The sequence below is a fragment of the Panthera tigris genome, chromosome B3 (genome assembly GCF_018350195.1).
Source record: "Panthera tigris isolate Pti1 chromosome B3, P.tigris_Pti1_mat1.1, whole genome shotgun sequence".
Lineage (NCBI taxonomy): Eukaryota > Metazoa > Chordata > Mammalia > Carnivora > Felidae > Panthera > Panthera tigris.
In genome coordinates, this window is record NC_056665.1 from 21,626,297 (window position 1) to 21,641,885 (window position 15,589).

Here is a 15,589-nt window from a genome sequence, read left to right on the forward strand (position 1 = left end):
TACACTGACAGTATGGAGCCTGCTGGATGGAGATTTCCTCTCTCTCTCTCTCTCTCTCTCTCTCTCTGCCTACCCCCCACTGTGTGCTCTTTCTCAAAATAAATAAATAAACCTAAAAAAAAATCAGGGGCGCTGGGGTAGCTCAGTCAGTTAAGTGCCTGACTTCAGGTCAGGTCATGATCTCACATTCTGTAAGTTGGAGCCCTGTGTTGGGCTCTGTGCTGACAGCTCAGAGCCTGGAGCCTGCTTTGGATTCTGTGTCTCCCTCTCTCTCTGCCCCTCCCCCACTCACTCTCTGTCTCTCAAAAATGAATAAATGTTAAACAAAACAAAACAAAAGAAAACAAAACAAAACATAGTAATGGAAGTCCCAGCCACAGCAATTAGGCAAGGAAAAGAAACAAAAGGCATCCAAAGTGAAAGGAAGGAGCAAAACTGTCACTATTTGCAGATGACATATCTAGAAAACCATAAAGGCTTCATCAGAAAACTACTAGAACTAATGCATGAATTCAGTAAAGCTGCAGTATACAAAATTAGCACACAATAGTCTGCTGCATTTTTACACATTAATAATGAATTAGCAGAGAGAGGAATTAGGAAAACAATTTATGATTCCATCATAAAGAATAAAATACCTAGGAATAAATTTAACCAAGGAGGTGAAAGACTTATATATTGGACACTATAAGACATTAATGAAATGAAATTTAAAAGACACAAATGGTGCTGATGGATTGGAAGAATTAATATCTTTAAAATGTCCATACTACCCAAAGCAATCTACAGATTCAATACAATTCTTATCGGAATTGCATGGCATTTTTGACAGAAATAAAACAAACAGTCCTAAACTTTGTATGGAAACATAAAAGACCACAAGTAGCCAAAGCAATCTTGAAAAAGAACGGGGGCACCTGGGTGGCTCAGTTGGTTAAGCGTCCGACTTCAGCTCAGGTCATGATCTTGTGGTCCATGAGTTCGAGCCCCGCGCCAGGTGGCTCAGAGCCTGGAGCCTGTTTCAGATTCTGTGTCTCCCTCTCTCTGCTCCTTCCCTGCTCATGCTCTGTCCCTCTCTGTCTCAAAAATAAATAAATGTTACAAAAATTAAAAAAAAAAGAAAAAGAAGAACAAAGCTGAAAGCATCATGCTGCCTGATTTCAAACTATATTACAAAGCCACAGTAATTAAAACAGTGTGGTATTGGTGTAAAAACAGACTCACAGATCAATGGAACAGAATAGAGAGCCCTGAAATAAACCATAATTATATGACCAAGTAATCTAAAACAAAGGAACTAAGAATATATAGTGGGGAAAAAACAACTCATGTTAAGAAAACTGGACAGCTACATGCAAGAGAATAAAACTGGACCACTTTCTTATACCATACACAAAAATTAGCTCAAAACAGACTAAAGACTTGACTGTAAGACCTGACACCATAAAACTCCCATACAAGGGGCACCTGGGTGGCCCTATCAGTTAAGCATCTGACTTCGGCTCAGGTCATGATCTCACGGTTTGTGAGTTCAAGCCCCACATCAGGCTCTGTGCTGATAGCTTGAAGCCTGGAGCCTGCTTCGGATTCTGTGTCTCCTTCTCTCTCTGCCCCTCCCCAACTTGTTCTCCTCTCTCTCTGTCTCTCAAAAATAAATAACTGTAAAAAAAATTAAAAAAAAAAAAAGCTTCCATACAAAACATAGTCAGTAAACTCCTTGATATAGGTCTTGGCAATAATTTTTTGAATCTGAAAACAGAAGCAAAAACAAACAAGTAGGACTACATCAAACTGGAAACCCTGCACAGCAAAGGAAACCATCAACAGAATGAAAATACAACCTATTGAATGGGAGAAAATATTTGCAAGTTGTATATCTGAAAGGGTTAATATTCAAAAAATATAAAGAATGCATATAGCTTACTAGCAAAAAATTTGACTAAAATATAGGCAGAAGATCTGAATAGACATTCTTCTTTTTTATTTTTTTAACGTTTATTTATTTTTGAGAGAGAGAGAGAGAGAGAGAGAGAGAGAGAGAGACAAAGAGCATGAGCGGGAGGGGGCAGAGAAAGAGGGAGACACAGAATCGGAAGCAGGCTCCAGGCTCTGAGCTGTCAGCACAGAGCCTGATGCAGGGCTCGAACTCACAGACTGAGAGATCATGACCTGAACCGAAGTCGGATGCTCAACCGACTGAGCCACCCAGGCACCCCCGAATAGACATTTTTCTAAAGAAGACATATGGAAGGCCAACAAGTACATGAAAAGATGTTCTACACCACTAATCATCAGGAAAATGAAAATCAAAACCACAATGAATACCACCTCACACCTGTTAAAAATGACTGTTATCAAAAGTATGAGAAATAATAAGCATGGGGGGCATCTGGGTGGCTCCGTCAATTGAGCGTCCAACTCTTGATTTCAGCTCAGGTCATGATCTCACAGTTGTGAGACTGAGCCCTGTGTTGGGCTCCATGCTGAGCATGGCGCCTGCTTAAGATACTCTCTCTCCTTCTGCCCTTCCCCAATTCATGTGTGTGCATGTACATGCTCTCTCTCTCTCTTTCTCTCTTAAATAAAAAAAAATAAGAAGAAAGAAATAACAAGCATTGGCAAGGATGCAGAGAAAAGGGAACCCTTATGCGCTATTTGTGGGAATGCAAAATGATACAGTTACTATGGAAAATAGTATGGAGGTTCCTCAAAAAAAATTACAAATAGAAGTATCATATGATCCAGCAATTCCACTTCTGGGTATTCATCTAAAGAAAATGAAAACATTAACTCAAAAAGATATCTGCACCCCCATGTTCTTTGCAGCATTATTTACAATAGCTAAGGGTGTGGAAACAACCTAAGTGTCCACCAGTGGATGAATAAAGAAAGAAAATGTGGTCTATATACACAATGGAATATTATTTAGTCATAAAAAGGCATGTCTTGTCATTTGTGACAACGTGGATGCACCCTGAGGGCATTATATTCAGTGAAATAAGTCAGACAGAGAAAGACAAATACTGAATTCTCTTATAATGTGGAATATAAAAGTAAACAAACCAAACCAAGGTCACAGTGACAGAGAACAGGTAGGTGATTGACAGAGTCAAATTGTAGAGGATAGGAGAAATAGGTGAACTGTTTTTGTTTTGTTGTTTTGTTAGTTTAAATAAATTGAATTTTAAAAATAAATTAAATGGAAAATACCTAAAAACATAAAATAACAAAAAAGTTTCCAGCCAAGTAAAAAAACAAAACAAAAAAACAACTAAAGGAAAAGGCAACCTATGAAATGGGATAAAATACTGGCAAACTATATATGGAAGGGTGTTAATATGTAAAATATACACATATAACTCAACAGCACAGAAATGAATTCAGTTTTAAAAATAGGCAAAGAAAGAGCATTTGCGTGGCTCAGTCAGTTGAGCGTATGACTCTTGGTTTCGTCTCAGGTCATAGTCTCATATGTCACTATAGTCATAGTTCATGAGTTTGAGTTCTGTGTCAGGCTCTGTGCTGTTGGTCTGGAGCTTGCTTGGGATTCTCTCTCTCTCTCTCTCTCTCTCTGCCTCTCCCCCTGCTGACACACACTCTCTCCCAAGTAAATAAACACTTTTTAAAAAGTTTAAAAAAATAGGCAAAGTACCTGAAAAGACATTTTTCTAAAGAAGACATACACATAGCCAACTGGTATGCAAGAAGGTGTTCAATATCACTACACATTCTCTATAGTATCAAGAACAAAAAGTGAGAGTAATGATAAAGGATTCTGTCAAAATTGAGAATGAGCCATGCACAGCCGCCAGTGTGGCTGCTCCCTCTGGTCTCTGTCCTCCACTGCATGAGCACTCAGGTGGTGAGGGCATGGGAGGTTGATCAAATTCTCCTGTTCACTTGGTATTTTAGTGCCTCTCCTGGGTGGCTACAGAGATCCTTATGCTCTGTGTCCACTCCTTAAGTCCGACCACACACCTCTTCCCCAGGCCTCCTTGTCCTTGAAACTCTTCCAGTCTCCTGAATAACCTGGGGAGCAATTCCCCAATGCCCATGAATACATGGATATCTTTAGCCACTGTGAGATGGATCTAGGCCAGGAATACACGTGTTACCTGACATCCTAACAGGAGAGGCATGTGGCACTTTGAATACCATTATCAGCTTTGACCATATCCAACTGCCCTTGAAAATCTGATTAATTCCCTTTTCCAAGGTGTGGTTACCCAAGTAGAACACCCACAGGTTCTTTCAGAGATGGAAGAATTGCAGCTGTATGACACTCACCATAGTGTTGCACAGTTCTTCCTTGTGGGGCTCATCCCCCTATTTACTCCATGAATTCTGGGTCTGAAACCTGGCTCAAGTCTGGAAAATGGGCCAAGGGTATGACTTACCATAGTTTTCTGTGAATACATCTTTTTTTTTTTTTCCAGGTATAATCCACATAACATTCACTGTTTTACAGTATACAATTCTGGGGGCACCTGGGTGGCTCAGTCGGTTAAGTGTCTGATTTTGGCTCAGGTCATGATCTCAGAGCTCATGGGTTCAAGCCCCATGTTGGGCTCCATGCTGACAGCTTGGAGCCTGGAGTGTGCTTTGGATTCTGTGCCTCCCTCTCTCTCTGCCCCTTCCCCACTTGTGCTCTATCTCTCTCAAAGAATAAACATTAAATTTTTTTAAAGTATACAATTCTGTGATTTTTAGTATGTGCACAAGGTTGTATAACCAGGAGCACTATCTAATTCTAGAACATTTCCATAATCCTGAAAGAAACCTGTACCTCTTAGCAATCAGGCTCAATTCATCCCTTACACCAGCCCCCCAGCAACTTGTCTCTGTATTTGCTAGAATACTGGGCATACAAATGGAATCATACAGTATGTGGCCTTTTGTGACTGGCATCTTTCCCTCAGCATGATGTTTCTGAGGTTCATCCATATTGCAGCAAGTGTCAGTACATCATCCCTTTTGATGGCTGAATACTACTCCACTGTATGGATATGCCACATTTGTCTATCCATTCATCAGCTGCTGGATATTTGGGTATGAATCCGTTCCCAACCCTTTTGATTATGTTTATTAAGCAGTGCCTGTCTGTTTGGTCCCTAGGAACACCTTGTTCTATAAACCGTCTCCATTCCCTATGTCTCTGAAAATTAGAACACTTACCCCCTCCCCCTCATTCTGACCTTGCAATCTGTTATGGTAATTATGGGAACTGCACCCATTGCAAAAAAGCACGTGTTGAAGTTAAGTACTGCTGTCAGCCCTTGCTGTTCCAGAGTTCTATTATCCCCACTGCTCCTGGAAGCCCTGCTCTATGATGGCATTTCCTAGCTTTCAGCCCTGGCCTGCAGAGGATAGTCACCACTGAGCTTCTCAACAATATTAGTGCTCCCCTCACCAGAAATTCCTTATCACCTTGGAAAGTGTCCTCCAGCCTCCCCAAGGAGTCTCATAGAGTAGACCAGTCCTTGGAGGTTACTTCTCTGAGTATTTTGACCCTTTCTCTGGCTTGAAAGTTCTGACATTGCTTCTCCATCACTGCTCTCTTTAAAAGTGGGCTATTGCTTCTTTTCAAGCTACCAAGAGCCATCCCAGAGGGAATCATCCTAGGGTGCATTCCACAGTGTTATACTCTGTTATGGTTGAATGCCCTCATATCAACAAATCTCTCTTATCCAGCTTATTTTACTGCCCCCCCCCCTTGGTCCAGCACCTTCAGGATTAACTTCTAGGCACACTCTCATTCCTGCTAATATGTGTTAGTCAAGTTCAAGAGTTTCCTTAGTGTTTAATTCCTCTCCTCCCTGAACAGGCCAACAAAAGTGAGAGTCTAAGGGAAGGGCTGGGGTTCTGATACTTGGGATAGGGGTGTTTGAACCTGAGGGCTTTGAGCCCTGAGATTCCCCTGAACACTTCCAGGGGTCTCTAGGGTTTTACTCCCGTTTATTGAAGATACAGGCCCCCATCCATTGCTTGAAGGCTGCACAGTCCTCACATGAGGCAAATGCCCTTTAAGACCATGACAGCTTTCCTTGGGAACTAGCTCGACCTCCCCTCTTGGCACTAGACCAATACCTAGAGCCTGGTGACAGGCCATACAAACAAACTGGAATAATTCAGCAGAAATGGCCTTTATGAGAAGGACACTGGGAGATGAAGCTGCAGAGCCAAGCTTGGAAAACACCCAGGAACCAAGGAAGCATTGGAGCAGGAAGCATGTTCACAGCCGTGCCACCAGAATGACCTGTCAGGGTGCTGCTGCTAACTTCTAGAGTAGCCCACTGCCCCATCTGTGCATAAATTCTGGACATTTCTTTTCCACCTCACCTCTCATTGTGAGTCCAAGCCCCACGCAGAAACACTTGGTTCCTGAGCCCAGATTACTGGCCTGTGCCCTGCTGGGTGGGTGAACAGGTGAGGAAGGATGGTCTTTGTACTTTGGCTTCAGAAGTCACATTCCACCAAATTCCCACCATGGGGGATTCCGTGCCAACACAGGAGGAGTTTTAGGTCATGGCCAGGTAAAGACAAATGTACCTTAGCAGGCACTGGATGAGAGGGATGTGAGCAGGGGTTATTAGGCTATTCCCTCAGATTTGTTGTCAGAGGATACACATGTTGGTAATGCCAATATCTTAGAGAGTATGACCCTTCTTGGGGAAATTTTCTATTCAATAAGACCATCCCAGACTTCCTCTAAGAGAGTGAAGCCCTGTTGTTGCAATGTGAGACTAGCCAAAAGGTGCAGAAGGATGGGGCAAGATGTCAAACCCTTATCAGCACCCTTGGAAGAACCCCATGGTGGGGAACAGAGTAGCAGGGGGATGCTTCTTATCCTGATTGAACTAGAGGCTGGCCCTGTAGTTCACCAACCCCATGCTATTGGGTTGGAATGTATGTAGAGCAGACACATACCATCCCCAGGAGTTTCCTTCATCAGGGGGTCCAAGAATGCTTCCATGAGGGACCTCCAGGTACACCCTCTTTAATTTTGGTTACAGATGAAGTCAGCCAGTTATCAGCATGTGGAACAGGGTAGGCTGCAGACTGGAGTTCTGTATTGGGTCAGTAAATGAAGCACAGGTTAGGCAAAATGACTTTAAGAGTTCTGAGTTATGGTACAACCAATTCTGAAATGAGATCATCCCAACCCATAACAGATTCATCACACCCTCACTCCTGAGTGTTGGTCAGTTGGTTTTACTGGGCAGGGCACATGTCTCCAAAATGTGTGGACTCACTCTAGGCAATATGGTTACTATAATCTATCACTTGGCTCTGAGCTTCCTGGCATCCATGACAACAATGGAAGTTCAGTGTCTTATGTTGCCGAGTTAATCAGAAAGACTTTTTTTTAATGTTTATTTTTGAGAGAGAGAGAGAGAGAGAGAGAGAAAGAGAGAGAGAGAGAGAGAGAGAGAGAGAGAACAAGCAAGGAAGAGGTAGGGAGAGAAGGAGACAGAATTGAAGCAGGCTTCAGGCTCTGAGCTGTCAGCATAGAGCTCGACGTGAGGCTTGAACTCACAAACTGAAAGATCATGAACTGAGTTTAAGTCGGATGCTAACTGACTGAGCCACCCAGGCACCCCAGAAGAGACAAATTTTGTTCGTGTGTGCATTAGTTTGCTTGGGTTGCCATAACGAAATGCCAAAAACTGGATAGCTTAGAAATTTAATCTCACACAGTTCTGGAGGCTGGAAGTTGAAGATCAGGTGCTGGCAGGGCTGATTTCTGCTGAGGCCTCTCTCCTTAGCATGTAGATTGTTGCCCTCTTCCTAAAACTTCACATGGTCTTCCTTCTATGCCTATCTGTGTCTTAATCTCTTCTTATTATAAGGACACCAGTAAAATGTGATTAGGGCCCACCCTAATGGCCTCATTTTACCTTAATTACATTTTTAAAGTCCCTATATCCAAATACAGTCACAGTCTGTGGTACTGGGTGTTAGGACTTCAACATATGAACTTTAAGGGGCATACATTTCATCCCATAAAACTGTAAAATTCTGCTGTATTCTTGTACAAGGAATATTGAAGAGCAATTTGTCTTGTGTCTTTCTTTCTTGGCTCTACTGTTTACTGCAGGAGACTACCCACCTGGCCCTTCTTGGACAATGATTCATGCCTTAATAGCATCCTTCTCTCTTTCCTATGCAACCTCACTACTTGGTCATGGTCAAATGCAATGTAAAGATTTTATTCTTAGCAAGTTGTGAGGGACTGATGGCCCTTAATGAATTCTCCCTTTTGCATGGAATAGGAAAAAAGTGCATTCTAGAGAATGTGGTTTTAGGACCAGAGGTAAGTCAGAGTAAGGAGTTAAAGAATATCTTCCAGTCGCCGCTGACCTTCCCATTCTTGATGACTGCCTGTATCACAAGAAAACAGAACTAGGGATCCAGCTGTACCATAATTATCTGTGTAGTCTCAGGGTGGCCTTTAATTTTTCGGAAGGTCTCTTTTTTTTTTTTTTCATTTGCAAAGTGAATATTGCCTTCATATCTATCTTACCTTGTTCTCGTAATATATATGTAACAATTTTGGTAAGTTGTAAAGTGATATGACTTATCAGTACTCATCCCACATATGTCAAAGAAGATTTGCTAGGTTAGCAATGATGACTTCTATGAATATTTGCCCTTTGCTCCCTCATCTCAAGGTGGACTCCATAGCCACTGCCCAGTTTGGGGGCTGCGTCCACTGCAATTTAGTGAAGGAATATCTGTACTGCAAATCCTTAAAATGCCACCAACCCACAGCATTGCAGCCTTTGCTGGGGAAGTGTCAAATGATGGTGACGCTGCCTTGCATCTCAGAGGAACACTAGATGCTTTCCATGCAACCTCCTCATTGTGAACCTGAGAAATCTGTGCTCTGGAAAAGCTCAAGGCTACTCCAAGATCTCATGGCAGGTCATCAGGAAAATGGGGATGAAAGTGTGTCTTATTTCTCCCTCGAGAGCCTGGGGTTCCGTACTACCACACTGAAAGAGAAAATATGACTTCCACTGTCTACCACTTTGTAGAGAATAAACATAAATTTTAAATGTGTAACTGCATTTAAAAATCCAAACAACTCATTCTACAGTTGAGAACACCGAACCTGTTTGGGTTTTGTTGAACTTGATAATCCACAACGTACAACGTGGCCTCATACCATGGCCCCCTCTGAAGGGTGCCATGGATAGGTTCCTTCATGGAATTGCCTTACATGTGTCATATGTGCCTTTGACCCTTGCCATAATGAAGGGGACCAATGATGACACCACTGGGCTGAGAGAAGAAAGACTGGTGGCCAGACAGCTGCCTAATGCCTGCCCTATGGGAGACACACACATATGCAATGGATATTCACTTGTTTAGTGAAAATGTTTTGGGCATCTACTAAGACAGTTGCTGAGAGAGAAGCTGAGAAATGGGAGGATCAGGCAGAGCAAGGTGGAGGCAGAAGGCTGGGTCCTCCAGATAGTAAAGCAATAAGTAAAGAAATGGGGGTTGGCTTTAGGAAATCAGCCAGGGGCTTGATGAGGAAGCTTGCATAGCTTACTCCTGGCCTGGCACATAGCAGATGCTTGGGCCAGTATGGACAGGCTTAACTCACACTCTGGTGTCTCTCTCTGAGCCTTTCATCATGTGGCTGATATGGTGGGCCTTGCAGAGGCTATTTGGGATCATGAATGCTTTCCTGGGCCATAGAGAATGGTAGATACAGCAAAAGCAGGAAATGTCCTTCCACTTGTGGCTAAGATGAGATATTGTTATTATGGGATGATGATGATAATGGTGATGATGGTGATGATGATGGCAGTGATGATGATGGTGATGGCAATTGTGGTGGTAATGATGGTGATGAGGGGAGTGGTGATGATGATGATGGTAATTATGATGGTGGTGATGGTGAGGATGATGGTAGTAATCATAACGGTGATGATGACGGATGATGGTGATGTGGTGGTGACGACAGAGGTGGGGTGATGGTGATGATGATGGCAGTGATGATGATGATGATGGTGATGGTGATTATGGTGGTAGTGATAATGGTGGTGATGGTGATGATGATGATGGTGGTGATCATAATGGTGATGATAATGGATGATGGTGATGATGGTGGGGGTAATGATGGTGTTAGTGATTGTGATGATTGTGATAATGATGATGATAAATTCACACGCTTGGTTAAGACCATCGCCTCACACCCTACCTGACACCTACCTGTCAGTTCAAAATGTTACTATGAAAGTTTTGCAGTTTGACTCCACAGCTTTTGCTCCTGGTAAAGGACAACTGTCCCTGGGTGGGAGAGTTATGTTAAACTTCAGCAGCTACTTACACTTCAATGTGGTTTGGCTTCAGGATCTTTCATGAAGGTGTGCTTTTCTGGGGAAGATGCCAAAGAGTGGGTCTTCAGAGGAAAAATAAGAGAGTGGAGGGCAGAAAGCTTCTGTGCACTGTGGTCACCCTCAGCTGCCACCCTATCCCCTCATTTGTTGTCTACATGCTTTGCCTTGCTTCTCTGGGAAGGCCTTTTACCTTACTCCTTTACCATCCCATCCGTCACCCTTGTCTGGCCCTGAACACCTCAGACAAGGCACCAGTGTACTGAATGCCTTTCCTGCCTGGGCCATTCCAAATTGACCTTGCAATGCCAGGCAGAGGCACAAACTGGCTATCCCTGGGTTGGAATTTGCAGTTTTTGAATTAGTTAAAAATTAGAAGATTTCGGGGCGCCTGGGTGGCTTGGTCGGTTAAGCGTCCGACTTCGGCTCAGGTCATGATCTCACGGTCCATGAGTTCGAGCCCCGTGTCGGGCTCTGTGCTGACAGCTCAGAGCCTGGAGCCTGCTTCCGATTCTGTGTCTCCCTCTCTCTCTGACCCTCCCCCATTCATGCTCTGTCTCTCTCTGTCTCAAAAATAAATAAACGTTAAAAAAAATTTTTTTTTAAATAAAAAAAAATAAAAAATTAAAAAAAATTAAAAAAATAAAAAAAAAATTAGAAGATTTCAACTTTTTAAAAAATTGTTTCTCTAGCCTGTCTAGAAAAACTGGAATATTTAGTGTGCACACAGGCAGTGAGTGGCAGAAGCCTCATAATGCCTGGCTGAGCCTAATCCTCTCCCAGATTCAGCAGCAAAATATCTGATATTCTTTATTTTATGTCACTGCTTTGAGGAGGTTTGTTATGCAGCAACTGATAACCAACACAACAACCAAAGCTGCCTAAACCACTCTTCCCCCAAGTCGTGGCAGGTCAGGGGTGATTCCTCAATTTGCCCCACTCATGTTGGAGTCTACAGAATTCTAGATTCAGTAAAGCAATCACAGATGTGTGCTCTGTGACCTACTAGCCGGGTCAGAAGGAAATTCTTCTGGGAGGCCTCTGATTGGGTATATAGTTCCTGCCCTCCCACATGAGGAGTCTGATATTAAGAAACCAGGGAACAGGCAACCTGTTTTCATTCCCATCCCAAGCTGGCATTGCCAGCTCTGAGCTGGGTTGCTGTATTTTATCTTGTTCCAGAGGCAGGCATATGCTCTCTTCTGCTTCCTAACTCTGATTCGTTCTCAGTACCATCAGGCCCTGCAACCCAAGGTGTTTGAAGTTTTCTGGCCTTAAATTGGTCTTGCACAGTCTTGGTCCAACCAATGGTGCCTCAGTCTTTCAGCTTTGCTCTTCTGCCCCCTGGTGGAAGGTCTTGTGTGGCCGGCCCACCCTCTGAATGGCTGTGGTTCTGAAATCCAGCAGAGCCCAGCCCAGTGTTTCCCTTCTACAATTTTACTGGGGGCTTTGTGGTTGGGATGTTGAACCCAACATGTCTCATTTGGATGCCAATGCTTCTTTGCCTGTGATTTTAGCCAAGCCTGTACCTACAGGGGGGCTCTTGGGTCTGCTCATCCAGTGGGCTGGATGGGCTCCTCTGCTTATCCAGTGAGACAGAAATCAGAGGATGCCAAGAGGCAGGCACCAGTCGATGGTTTTCCCTATTTTCCTGTAACCACTGGTTTGCCAGTACCACCTAGATCCAGGCCATGCTGTCCTGCTTTCTGCATGAAGGTGGGCCTCTCCAACCTTCAGCTCCATCCCATGCTCAGGACCAGTGCCACTCATGCAGCCTGGGGCCAACTGGCATAGGGTCCGCCTGTACCCACACTGTGCCTTGGGGTCCTATGTGAGAAGAGTGTCCCACCTCTTACAGCTTCATCTGGGCAGATGTTGTGCCCCATGGTGACAGACAACTTCAAGCCTTGAGCTCAATGGGGCCCTGAGATGTGGGTTTCTCTCTATTCTGTTTTAAAAATAGTAAAAGCAAACTGGCATGTTTTCAAAGCCGAGAGGGATTTTCAGGCTGTTCCATGTCTGTCTCCCTCACAGGAGGTGTGCTGCTTGGTCTGGGAGGGGTCACACAGACCTCAGAATATCTGGCTTAGTGCAATTGATAAGCCACACTTTGAAGCCAATTGCTTTCCATGAGAAGGTAAAATCAGGGTCTGTGAGGTTCAAAGAGGGCCCAGCCTCTCTGGTGGGAATTCTTGTAAGGAGCTGTGAGCACAGTTGCACATCCATAAGAGAAGCATCTTGCACACATTTCTAGTCTCCAGCAGTAATGAACCCACACCCTGTGTTCCCAAATCTGCTTCACAGCAAGCCTCCAGACCAAGAGCTGACTGTCAGAGAAGCAAGATTCTAGCTTTTGGAAGAACTTCTTGCCACTGACATCTATTCCCCTTCCAGAAAAAATTCTAAAGGCTTAGGGAATTGGGTGCCTAGAAAGGCTGGGTTAAAAATTGATTTCCAGTTGGTATTTTATTAGCAAGTTTTTCAGACTTTACAAAATGCCACAGAACATTGATTCTTAGGCTTGGGGCTTCCAGTCTTGATTGAGGATTCTCCTCAAAGGTGGAACCTCAGTTTGTATGTGCTCTCTAAATGTGGCTTCCATAGTCCCCAAGCCACTAGGGCTTGAGCTAGGTCATATGCCCATATAACACATAACACTAAGCAGCGGGGATCATGACGCATGAAGGATGCTCTTGGTTTTGGTCTGGGGTGGTAGCTTTAATCACAGGAGTAGATGAGTACTTCTTCTAGATGCAAAATCTTGGACATGTCTCCAGAATGTATCCCAGCTGAGGAAAACAATGAAGATGGAGGTCAACTTCATATGGGCCACAGAACCTGCAGGTGATGGAGGGTAGGAACCTTTTCCTGCAACTTGCTCTTCATTGGTTGAATTACATGCAGAGCCTTCCCACACCTCTTGGCTTCTCCAGCAAGTAGATGCCTCCAGATGTGCTCAGTTTAGGCTCAGATAAACGACACATATGTGCCTCAGTTCATTTTGCCACAATCCCGGGGAGGCAGGTAATGATATACTGGAGGAAACTGAGGCTCAGAGAGAGGACGTGGTGAAGCAGGGATTTGACTCCAAAGCCAACACCCTTGACATTGTTGCTCTCTGCCTCCCTGTCACATTGAGCCACTGGGTCTGCATTAGAATATGATATCACCATCTCCAAATTGAGAAAGAATGAAACCCAGAAAGTAAGTGACTTGCCCAAGATGACAGGGATTATTAGTAATGGATCAGGAGACGTCAGCTGTTCCCTGGCCCTGTGCTCCATCCTTATCCTCTGCTGAAGACATATCTAAAATATGTCCACAAATTCTTTTCTATTCTTCCTATTAGACTACAGAGACTGAATCCCCTTTCCTTGAGTGTGGACTGTGCTTAGCGACCCGCTGCTAACAAATAGAATGTAGCAGAAGTGACTGTGTATGACTCTGGAGACCAGGCCATAAAAAGCACTGTGGCTTCCTCTTTGCTTAGTCTCTCTTGGATCATTTGCTCTGGATGAAGCCAGCTGCCATAGCAGGAAGACACTTGACAGCCCCATGGAGAAGTACACATGGTGAGAACTGAGGCCTCCAGTCAACAATCACGTGAGTAACCTTGGCAGCAGACCCTCCAGCCCCAGTCAAGCCTTTTCATGGCAGCAGCCCTGGTTGACATCTTGACAACATCTTGGAGAGAAATGGAACCACAATTACGCAGATTTCTGACCCTGGAAACTGTAGAAGATAATAAATGTGCATTGATTTAAGCAGCCAGGCTTGGCGCTGATTGGTTACACAGCAACAAATACTAATGCAGCCATTCCATTCCCCCTTCTTTATCATTTGCTGTTATTATCTGGTTGGTGTCCCTCCCACCCCCCTCCAGGGAAAGTCTGGGGACTAGAAGGGAGAATATGGGGTAACTCTTCTGGTCAACAGCATACTGCAACACCTCAAATAGACTGTGGGATATCTACCAAGATATTCCTCCTGCCAAAAGACAAAGAGATCCCAAGGCCACTCAAAACTACAACTTAAGGCTGTTCCTGATATTTTTTAAAAATTGTTTTTAACGTTTATTCATTTTTTGAGAGACAGAGTGTGAGCGGGAGAGGGGCAGAGAGAGAGGGAGACACAGAATCTAAAGCAGACTCTAGGCTCGGAGCTATCAGCACAGAGCCTGATGCAGGGCTTGAACTCACAAACCGTGAGATCATGACCTGAGCTGAAGTTGCATGCTTAAATGACTGAGCCTCCTAGGCTCCCCATGTTCCTGATATTTTAAAAGTTTACTTATTAATCGAGAGAGAGAGAGAGAGAGAGAGAGAGAACGCACATGTAAGTGGAGGAAGGCAGAGGGAGAGGGAGAGAGAATCTCCAACAAGGGGCTAGATCCCACAAACCATGAGATCATGACCTGAGCTGAAATCAGGAGTTGGATGCCGACTGAGCCATACAGGTGCCCCCTGATATTTTTCATCCCAGAAGGCATTCCAACTGGCTACAGTGAAAAGTAGACAAGAAAGAGCCATGCCTAGGGAAGCCATGTTCTCTCTGACTTCTGCCTGGGGCACAGGACCCTCTTGTAACAGAGCAAAGGGAAACACGTGCAGGTCCTGGAAATGCAGGTGAAGAGCTGCAGTGTGTGTCCAACCTGGGCAGAGCCAGAGCAAGGGTGGCCACCATAGCAGGCTCATCATCAGTAATGGGGGAGGTGGGGGACATCTGGCACACCCACAGCTCTCTTGGAGCCCCCTTCCTTGGGTGACTAACCATGCATCATTTCTGGGAGGAAACTCTTGAAGTTGCTGATGGTGGTTGCCTCTGGGGTGGAGAATAGGAGTGCTGGTGGGAGAGAAAGGCACATTTTTCCTGAGCACCTGCTTGTGTCTACTGATTTTGTATTGTGTGTATAGCCTATTCAAAATAGATAAATATATTCAAAGTATTATTTTACCAATTACCAAACTCTTCTTGGTGTTCCTAAAAAAGGAAGATCTTTGTGGCTACACAAGTTTGGGGAACTTGGCCAGTATGTCCTCTTCCTGGAGCATCACATTAATGAATTAAGGATCTGAGAAGTGCTATAGTAAAGAATCATGTTTAATCTGTTTAAAGCCAAAATTTCCAAATTTGTTCAAACACATAACTATTTTCCCATAAACTCTCTATAAATAGCCTTGGATATAAATAGCCAACTGTGTTATGCTGCAATGTATTGGAATGTGGCCCTGACAACATTG